Consider the following 10,371-nt stretch of genomic DNA (forward strand, 5'->3'; position numbering starts at 1 on the left):
GGACAAACCGGGACTGGGACAAAGCCCACGCAGGAAGGTGGAGTTGAAGCCGGGAGATCAGGGGCGCCCTGGACAGTCGCGGGCTCAGCGCACCCCACTCCCCAGAGCAGCGCCTGCCCTCGGCCCTGGTCTGGGCAGCCCCGTGGGGCTCAGAGGCCACACTGAGTAGCCACCTGAGCACCTCGCCATGGAGATGGAGGAGGAGGAGGAGGAGGAGGAGGAGGAGCAGCAGCAGCACAAGGCAAGGCCCGGGGCCACGGCCGCCCTGGAGCCCAAGGCCCAGCGCGCGCTGCTGACACGCGGGACGGCCAAGGCACTGGGGACGAATAAAATTTAAATAAAAAGCAAGCAGGGCACGGAGAACTACAGCGCAAACAGGGATGTTTTCACGCCCCTCGTGACGGGGGCGAACCTGTTGGCGGCCGCACCGGGGAACGGACACCTCCGGGCCCGCCAGCCCGTCCGCAGGCCCAGCAGCGGGGCCGTGAGCCCGGGATGCCGCGTCCCCACACCCCCGCTGCGTTCCCTCGCTCGGGCCCACGGGCCCACGGCTTCCTCCTCTGCCCACCCCCGCGGTCCGCCCACGGGGGCGCCTCCGCTTGCTGGCCCCCTTGCCACGGCCATGACACCCGGGCAGCGTCCTCCCAAGACTCTCGCCCACCCGGGCCCATTCTCCTGGATCGCTTTTCAGAGCACCACGGCCGGCGTCCGTGCCTTTGCACGTCGACTCTTCCCCTGTACTCCCAAGTGCCCCGATTACGCAGCTTGTCTTTACAAAAAAAGAAAGTTAAAAAAAGAACTAAATGCCTTTCCTGCCGGTTTTGCCCTTACTTGCAATGACCCAGTCTCGCACTATGGCTCCTGTGGTTAGGTACAGAGGGAAAACCTGCCGCTCTAACCGTTCCAGGGCGCTGGGAGGCGTTGATCACACCCACGTACTTGTGCAACCGTCACCACGACCTATTTCTCACATCCTTCATCACCGAGCGGAAAGCCCCCCGTGGCGCAGGAACCCCCCCCATTCTGCTCACCCCAAGCCCCGAGGACCTCCACCCCACTTCCTGCGCCTGTGGCACGAGGGGGACCACCCAGCGCGTGCTCCCCAGGTTCACACGAGCCACGGCACGCGGGAGGACCTCACGTCCACGGCGATCTATGCTCCACTGACTGTCCGTCCCCGTCTGTCCATCCGTCCGTCTGCCGGTGCCCGCTCGGGCTGTCCCCCCGGCCGGCGACGGTGAGCAGCGCGGCTCTGGCCGCCGTCACCCCAGCGGGCGTGCCTTGTTTGGGGGGCCTTGGGGCGCTGAGCTGGGGCGCAGTCGCCGGGTCCCACGCTGGGGCGAGGCCGTCGGGCGGAAGGCCGGCTTGTGAAGGACTCTGCAGCCGAGGCCCAAGGTCGGGCGCAGCGACACAGGGCGCGGAGCTCGAGGGGCTCCATCTACTTCACACACCCCGGGCGCCCCCAGTCTCCACTTCTCAAAGAATTTCTCATTCTTTTCTGAAATCTTCCTCTCGTTTTCAATGTATGCAATTCTCTCATCTTATTTTTTTTTAATTTTATTTATTCATGAGAGACCCAGAGAGAGGCAGAGACCCAGGCAGAGGGAGCAGCAGGCTCCATGCGGGGAGCCCAACGTGGGACGCAATCCCGGGACCCGGGGTCACGGCCTGAGCCGACCGCAGATGCTCGATCGCTGAGCCCCCCCAGGCGTCCCTCTCTCGTCTTATTTCATGTGCTTGATGTATTTTCGTTTTTAAATCTGTTGTCAGGGTGGCCCTGATGGCCCAGTGGTTTAGCGCCGCCTTCAGCCCAGGGCATGATCCTGGAGTCCCGGGATCAAGTCCCACGTCAGACACCCTGCATGGAGTCTGTTTCTGCCTGTGTCTGTGCCTCTCTCTCTCTTTCTAATAAATGAAATATAAATAAATAAATAAATAAATAAATAAATAAATAAATAAATAAATAAATAAATAAAAAAAATCTGTTATCATTTTGGTCTCTGTCTCCCGGTTGCTTCCATTGTCTATTGGGACGTTACTCTGCTTCCTCTGGGTCCCTTTTCTGTTCATGACTTCAGGTGGAATTTGGCCTTGATCCTTTTCTATGGTTTATTTGATTGTGAAATGATCCTTCCCGGCTTTTTGGATTAAGGTACGCTCAGGAAAGATTTTCAGCCTTCACAGAGCCCCCTCTTCCGTTGCTTTTGTGTGGAGCTTGCCTTCTGGTGCTTCCTGCCTCTGCCCTTATTCTTTCTTGGGTCCTGGCCATCTCTTTCTTTCCTTGTCTCCAAATTCTGGTAGCGTCTTGCACGTTCCCACATTGCCGACAAAGACTCAAGAGGAACGCAGTCTCTTTGGTCTCTGTCCTGCTCAATTCTGCTTTTAGTGTGGGGTCCTGTCCTAGAAGAAAGCAGGCAGTCTCATGAGCCTACAGGGCTGCCCTGCTCCAGCCCTTTCAGGTGCTCTTCCTGCAGGCCCTCACACGAACCCGCTGTTGGGAGAGGACAAAACTTCTACTTCTCCCGGCTTCGGCTGACGTTTTTAGATCAGCTGCCCTTCTTCAGTCATCACCCGTTGCCTGTCTTGGGCTCATCATATACTAGCCTGTTCCTTCCTTTTCCTCCTATGAAAATGCTAATCTCGTGGAAGTGTTTGGTTTGCTCCACCCGCTTGGATTCTGGGGCTCATTTGTGATCTGCTTCTGTTTCAAGTATCCTCTGGGTTTTTGGTTCTGCTACCGAGGGGTGGTTTTTACAGGTAATTTGGAGAGACTGAAAAACTGCCTCCGCCAACAACCACCTGCTCTTCTTGTGTTGAATTTCAATTTTTAATGATTTTGTCTTCAAATTCTAGCACCGTCTTACATGGTCCTACAGAGACCCCCTAGGACTAACACAATCCAGCCCAGTACGCGTATCCCAGAACCAGCTGACAACTGGTAATTCACGGGGAACCTGGATCTAGAATTCTCTTGTGAGCTGTAGGGAGAGTTCCTTCCCCTGGGAAACCGGGGTTATGACCCCTGAGTAGAGCTTCTCCCTGATGTGTGTTCCCTTCGTCACACCTCTGGGGTTTTGTGTGGATGCCACCCAGGAACCGTGAGCTCCAGGAAGCAGGGACCATACACACTTCAGCTCTGTATCCGCAGGCCCCAGCACCACGCCTGGGATGGGGACCTCATACACATCTCTCAAAAGAAGGCATTTGAGCTAAATGAGGTTTGCAGCTGTATTACATAACCAAAAGGATTCAAAATATCATTCTTAAAACCAATTCATACTCATGGTAGAAAACTTAGAAAATACAACAACAAAAAAAAAGGATATAGAAAATATTTACCCATAATCTCATCCCTAAAAGAGAACGACTCTTACCCTTTCGGCGTTATTTCATTTTCTGGTTCTGCGTGTTTAAACCACACAGTTTGAAGAACATTGTAGACCGTTTTAGCTGTTTCTCCATGTACACGTCTGCGTTTCCCCCTGTATTATTCTTCCTAGCGCTATCTGCTAGCTGTTCATTATTCCAGTGTGTGATAAAAGCAATTTCGGCTCAAAATTAAAGGCATCCCTGAAACAACGAAGACAGGTGTCCACAGACTGCCTGCTGGTTTCCTGACAGGACACGCCCTACAGTAACTGGAAACAGCACAAGGGGACTAGGACAGGCTCAGAGCGGCGTAAGGGCAAAACCCTTCTTACTAGAATGAGCATCCGGACTCGGCTTGTTGCCAGATGCCAGCCCCACAAATCCCAGTAGGTGGCAGAACAGGCCAGCTGGCGGCGGTTCTCCAGCTCCAGGGGCCGCACCGTCACCGCCAGGGGGCCTGAGCTGGAGCCGCTCGCCTCGGGGTGGGGCCCAGTCATTTGCATTTCCAACAAGTCCCAGGTAATTCTGATGCTGGAAGGCGCGCAGGTTGAGAGCTTTCAGCGAGAGGAAGTCCCTGCAGACCAACCCAAAGCCCCAAGCGCACTCACCCATGGGCCCAGGCACCCCGCGTGCAGCTTACTTTGCACCAGTCTTAAGAGCACAGTGAATGACAGACTTCCTGTTCTCCAGACAGAGTCTCGTAGGGGGTGGCAGGAAAGAGAAATGAAAATAATGCTCCGTTTGTTACTCCTACCTCTCCATTTTTTTCTTCCTGACATGCGGCCTTCATGAGTGTTTGTTTTTCTGATCCTGCCTCAGAGTTCGAGCGTTGGGCCCTTAAAGCCTGATGATCAAATAGCTCAAGAGTTGCCTTATGCGGCTAAATCTGCTGAACTACCAAACTCAGGAATGTCTGCTTTCCTAAAACTCTCAGAGGAAAAATCGTCTCTGAACCCAAGGCTTGAGATACAGAAGCACACCAGACCACCTCCTCCCGGGCTCTGCAGGAGCAAAAATAAAACACTAGTATCTGCACTTGGTTGCCTCTTGGGTTTAAACATGGTTAATTCTGGAAGAAAAACTTGGTTCAGGATTGTCCATATTTTCCTCGAAATACTACTGATCACTTGTGATACACCTGCATTAGGAAAATATTAAATTAAAAACACAGCTCTACTTTATATCCAGCACTGATCAGCTCTCTTCAGCAGGTCTGGGTCTTACCACACCTACTTTAAGAGAGAATGTCTATTTGTGGCCTATCACATTAACCACTGGGATGTTAATAGTAATTGTTGATAGGTTTGCTTTAATTATTATTTCTAAGTTAGTTATGCCTAGATTAATGAAATTTTATTTCTGACCTTAATTCATCTCAAATGTTTCCCAAGTAAATATTTGAAAGTATAATAAAAGGGTGAAAGATGCAGACAGAATTCAAATACAATCACACGTAAAAAAATCTGTTTCCTGTCTTCATATAAAGACAAAAAATGTCAATTAAAGCAACCTTATGATGCCCTTATACCTACTAAATTGGTAAACATAATTAAAGTAACCAACCTTCCCATTAAACTAATTGCTACAAAAATGACTCTATAAAATCCTACAAACTATGTAGGTTACGTCAATATAAAATATAATTATGGCAATACCTCTGTGATGCTTTCCAGTTAACGTAGGAATTAGCAGATAAATACTGTTAAATTCTTTGTCCAACAAGAGTTGATTCACATGGACAGTATGATTTATTGCTTATTTTTTAACCAAATACCTAAGTAATTTCTAATGGCTTTGCAGTAATGTGTATCAAATAAGCAGCTCTGGAAAACTGATAAGCATGTTTCAAGTGGTATTAAAAAGCCACACTGATGGATATATAATAATAAATGTATCTCATAGTTAATTAAAAAAAAAAACACTCAAAGCTGATGATGTGAAACATTGTTATTTAATCCAGCAAGGTGACAACATAAATCCCTTTAACTCATTTGGAAGGCCGTAGGAGAAATATGATGCAAAAGTCATGAAATGTTCCTTCCTTGACACAGAGGAGGTCTCTGGGGAGCCAGAAATGATCTTTCTTGATTTTGACAGTCCTTAGACGGGTGTTCACTCTAACTGTTCAATGAACTGGGTGCTTTATGCACTCTTCCCCATGACAAAAAATGTTCAGAAAGAATTCTTTGCTTTTACCGATGCGTCTTCTACCAGGAGTTTGTTCTAAGAAAATATGCACAGAGAAGTTCTCTGTAGCATTGTCTAGAAGCAAAACTGGAAGCTACCTAATTATCCACCAAAAGAGGAATGGGTTATCAAATCATAATAATAAAAGAATACTACAAAGTACTAAGGTAACTGAAAATACTTAAAGCACATTTTTTACAATAAAATGCAATGATTTGTAATCATATAAATCTATACTTATGTGCCTAAGGATTAGAAGAGACCATTAAAAATTATGATATAGGAGCTCTGGGGAATTTTCTCCATAAATGTCTTACTGTTACATTATCTTTACCACAATGAGAGCAGAACATGTGGTTCAAATGCAAAGGACAGGAACATCCCGCTGGCAAGGACTACCCATGTCTAATCACGGAATGATCATCAAACATTCCGCCCAAATGTTCTCAGAACAACTTAGATGTTTATAGGCTCTGGCACAACAGGGCAGTCTAAGAGCAAGGGCTGTGTGTCACTGGCCTTTCTTTTGCTTCCATGCACCGATACTCTCAAAAGTTATGTTTCTTCCAGTTAATGTAGCCCCTAAGATCCGCGGAGCTTATTAAAATATCTTCCCAAGCACCGAGTCTCACGTAATAATTCAACCTATAAACAGTGTTGCTGGGCAGAATTTTGAAAAATGTTATGGATCAAGGGTGAAAGTTAATGGCTTGCCAACTGCAAAAGGTACAACGTGATGAACTGCCAACAAGATTGCCCAACTCACTACCCTAGGCAAAAAGGTGGAGTCAGGCTGAGTCAGGGAGGGTGGCCAGCTGAGGCTCTGAAGACAGTGGGAGGCCAGTGGGATCCTAAAGGCTGACTCTGGGAGTGGGAGAAAGGATCACGGGGGCTTTTCCAGGCGGATGGGAGAAGACCAAAGTGCAGTCAGGAAAAGAGCAAGAACCGTTTGGAGAGATGATTGGGACTCCATTATGGATAGCTTAATAAATCTAGGCTAAAAAAAAAAAAAAACAATCTAGGCTAGACACACCCTGCTGGTAATAGAAAGTCAGCGAGGTTGTTTCAACAGGGAAGCCATGTGCTCAAAGAAGTGGTTGGCGAGATGCCCCGGACGCAGAGTGCCAACAGCTTCGGAGGCCCACACAAGGGCAAAGGGGGAGGGAAAGGGGGGGAATCTAGGATCTGGGTCTGTGAAGGCTAACACTCTGGGCCCCAGCCTCCTCCCCACCACTCACTACTGCTCCAAGCAATCAGCCACTTACCCAGCCTCGATTCACTCCTGTGTAACAGAAGTGACATTCTGCCCTAGGACAGTGCTGCTGGGGATCAAAGGTACAGGACCACGTTTGGTGAACGACAAGGAGTCCTACACTTTCAAGTTAAAAAGAATGAACCAACTAGGGGATGGGCTGAGTAGCGGAGGAAGGAAGACAATCCCAAGATCTGGAAGCTGCATTAATGGTACAACACACACCCCCCCAATCTACTCATGAAGGTCGCCCAAATTCCTTCCTTGCATTTGACTTTTCAATGTACTGTTTTCCTCTTGGATCTCATTCAAAAACCGCTGCAATGTTGGGGTTACAATCTAGAACATGCAAAAACAGTAAACGCACAAGCCACTTCAGATGACACAAGAGGCAGTTTCATTTCTAAAAACACATTCTAAAATGCAATTGCTCTCGCAAAGATCCATCCGAATTTGTTGGGGGAAAGAAGGTGAGAAGTTACTACAAAAGTTATTTTTAAGGAAATGCAGCTTTATTACTTTCAAGTACAAACAATAACTTGGACTTGACTAACCAAATGTTGCCTAATTGAGAGAACCTGCCTTAATGTATAGATACCGATGATTTATAGTTAGCACAATCACCCGTGGTAGAAGAATGCTTCCATGATGCATGAAAATACCTTCTCGTCTTAGAGACTTCTTGTCCCACGTTCACTGCACTATCTGCTTAAGCAATCCCTTCCCCCCCCACCCCACAAGCCCTTCAGATAGACTTCATCTCTTTTCCTTAGATCACAACATACATCAAATTAGTGAAACAAGAGTTTATACATTTTTTTTTACCACACTGCCATAGATGTTGGTGAGACCAGTCTTTTTCAAACCTGAGCGTTCTCATCAAGAGTACTAAACCTCAATTAGTAAAATGTCTGTTCACAATGTGAATACAAGGACACAATATGTGAGCATCAGTCATCTGAATTAATAATTTTCCCGGTTTAAATATGCAAAGACATTTTTATCTGAGCACATTCATGAAGAGCAGTAGTAGCTGGGTTCTTTCAACTGCGGTAATCCAGTGGGGTTACACTCCTCAGAACTGTGATACTAAGCAACTACAGCTCCCCGATAGGGAAGACGGGAAACACATCGAAACAACTTGACAGCAAACATTCATCGGCACTGAGCATGAGCATTGAGCGTGATTAGGGAGTGGTGCAAAGACTATCCAGGACTCTGCTGGAGGATTTATTCTGGAAAAACCCCTCACTTTCCTAGAGTAGTCACAAAGGAACCTCTGATGAGACAATATCAAAGATGGCTAGTGGGCATTTCTATAAAAAATGCTAACTGCTCTTTCCATCAGACGCTCTAGCCGGGGACTGCGTAATTCTCAAGGGGGTCTTGGTTGTCTTAAAAATACCTTAGCAAGCACCAGCATAACCAGGTAGGAAGTCTGTGTCAAGGGGCCAGACCTAAAGAACTTCCCCACCCCGAAAGACTGTGTCCCTAAAGGCAAGGGTGACCACGTGCCCTGCCACGGCCTGCATCCTAGAGCATTGATCTGATTCTGCACACTTCCTGCTGAGAAAGGCACTTGCAGGCCACCTCGGCCTGCAAGAGGCCCAGAGGAGGAGGCCCAGAGACTGGTAGTTATAGCGAAGATTCACCTCCAGGTTCCCAAGAAGCCAGGGCACACAGCTTCAGGGGGCTGGCTGGGTTTGTCCAAAGCAATGTTGTAAATAAAGCCCTGCTCCACCATCCTTAGCTACTTCTATTACATTAAAATGCCTAACAAACTTCTTCGTGTCTAAAATAATACTGTTTCCAAAAATATTTTTCTCCCTAAGATGTTTTATAAATGCAGAGCAGTAATCACTCTCCTGAGTGATTCTAGTGATTACACACTAGAATGATTACATAATCCTCACTCATGCTTTACTATGTGTCTGCAATGGCCAGAATGATCTTTTTTTTTTTTTTTAAACTATGAAAAATGAAGTACAATCCTTAAAATTTAATAGCAATATTCCCCTACCTTCCACTAATGAGAAGCTATCCAAACCTGGGTACCTCTCCTGTGCAACTTTTCAGTCTAGCCTCAACCCTTCAAGTCTTTCTTCCTATTTCTCCGATTGGTCTAAAGGTCAGTTTAGGGCCAGTTTTGACAAATTTGACTTACTACTTCAAGTAATGGGGCTGGAGGAAATTAGCTCCCTTTGGAATGTTACAACCTCCTACTACTCAGCTTTCCCAGACCCCCCATCCTCACCCTGGAGCCTGAAGTTGTTTCTGTGCCCCTTACAAGCCTAAGCAGAGAGGAGCCAGCCCTTTACCTCCACCACATATCCTCACTCAAGAAATCCAATGCTCATTAAAAAAGAAAAAAAAAAAAAAAAGATAAGGAGTTATCTGCTCATGACTTTATGAATTTTTTGAGAATGAGAATGTTCACCAAAAAAAAAAAGGAAGAAAAGGCAATTTCCTCCTGTCTGAGCTAAAGAAGCAGAAGTCAGCGGGCATGGCCCCTGAGCGTGGAAGGGGACTACATCACTCAGCTTAGCTATCCCCTAACTACTTCTCTCACTGACCCTCCACTTCATTTTTTTAAGGATGTGTTAGTGTTTCATTTTTTAAAAAGCTGGCACTTGGGATCCCTGGGTGGTGCAGCGGTTTAGCGCCTGCCTTTGGCCCAGGGCGCGATCCTGGAGACCCGGGATCGAATCCCACGTCGGGCTCCCGGTGCATGGAGCCTGCTTCTCCCGCTGCCTGTGTCTCTGCCTCTCTCTCTCTCTCTCTCTCTGTGACTATCATAAATAAATAAAAATTTAAAAAAAAAATTTAAAAAGCTGGCACTTGTATGAATAAACTCAGCATCTATAAAGCAATTAAATAAAATGCCCGGGCGAAACGAAGGCCTCTGTGAGAAGACTCACTGCAACCACGGCCTCACTGCTGTCAAATTGGGTGCAGGAAGCCACCACCCGGAGGTAACTTCGGTACCCAGTGAAAACTGAAATAGGACGTGCCATACAAGTTCCAGGTTTGTCATTTTCAAAAATACCTTTTCCACAAACAACTATAACGACTTTCCCTGTGAAAACTGCTGGATGTATCTGGAAGTGAGGTGGGAGTAGGGATGGTCATCAGATCAGTGACCTCAGGTATCTGTTCAGGTCAGAGGAAGAGGAGGAGGCATCCACCTTCATCACTGCCCATGTCTCCTGAGGCTCCTGCAAAACAGACTCCAGCTGCAGTTCTGGTTCCATTTCTTAGAAGACCAAGCGGAGCTCACGCACACAACTTAGCATGAGATGGACTGGGGACGGAGAAGACAGTATTCTTGCCTATTCCCCTAGGAGCCCCCTACACCTGTCCTGAAAACTGACCACCAATCCCCTAGAGTATTAACTTCATGGCATTCAGAGGTCCCCCATCAGGCTTGGTGCTCCTGTGGATTCTGGACAGCTGGGTCCCCACCAGGGTTGGCTTCCTCCTCAGCTCTGCCAGCAAGCCCTCTGCCCACCTGCGAAGTGGGTATGCTTTATATTCACACCAGCGAGAATGAGTCACTCATACTC

General features: G+C 47.6%; 1 long non-coding RNA gene across 1 annotated transcript; it reads right to left on the minus strand.

Annotated features, from left to right (window-relative positions):
• Positions 1–5,298: 5,298 nt before the first annotated feature.
• Positions 5,299–9,511, minus strand: LOC119876825. The gene is made up of 2 exons (XR_005367242.1): positions 5,891–9,511; positions 5,299–5,654 (listed from the first exon to the last, which is right to left on the minus strand). It is a non-coding gene; the product is annotated as an uncharacterized LOC119876825 (long non-coding RNA).
• Between the last annotated feature and the right edge of the window lie 860 nt (positions 9,512–10,371).

This window comes from Canis lupus, chromosome 11 (genome assembly GCF_011100685.1).
Source record: "Canis lupus familiaris isolate Mischka breed German Shepherd chromosome 11, alternate assembly UU_Cfam_GSD_1.0, whole genome shotgun sequence".
In the NCBI taxonomy this organism is placed as follows: Eukaryota; Metazoa; Chordata; class Mammalia; order Carnivora; family Canidae; genus Canis; species Canis lupus.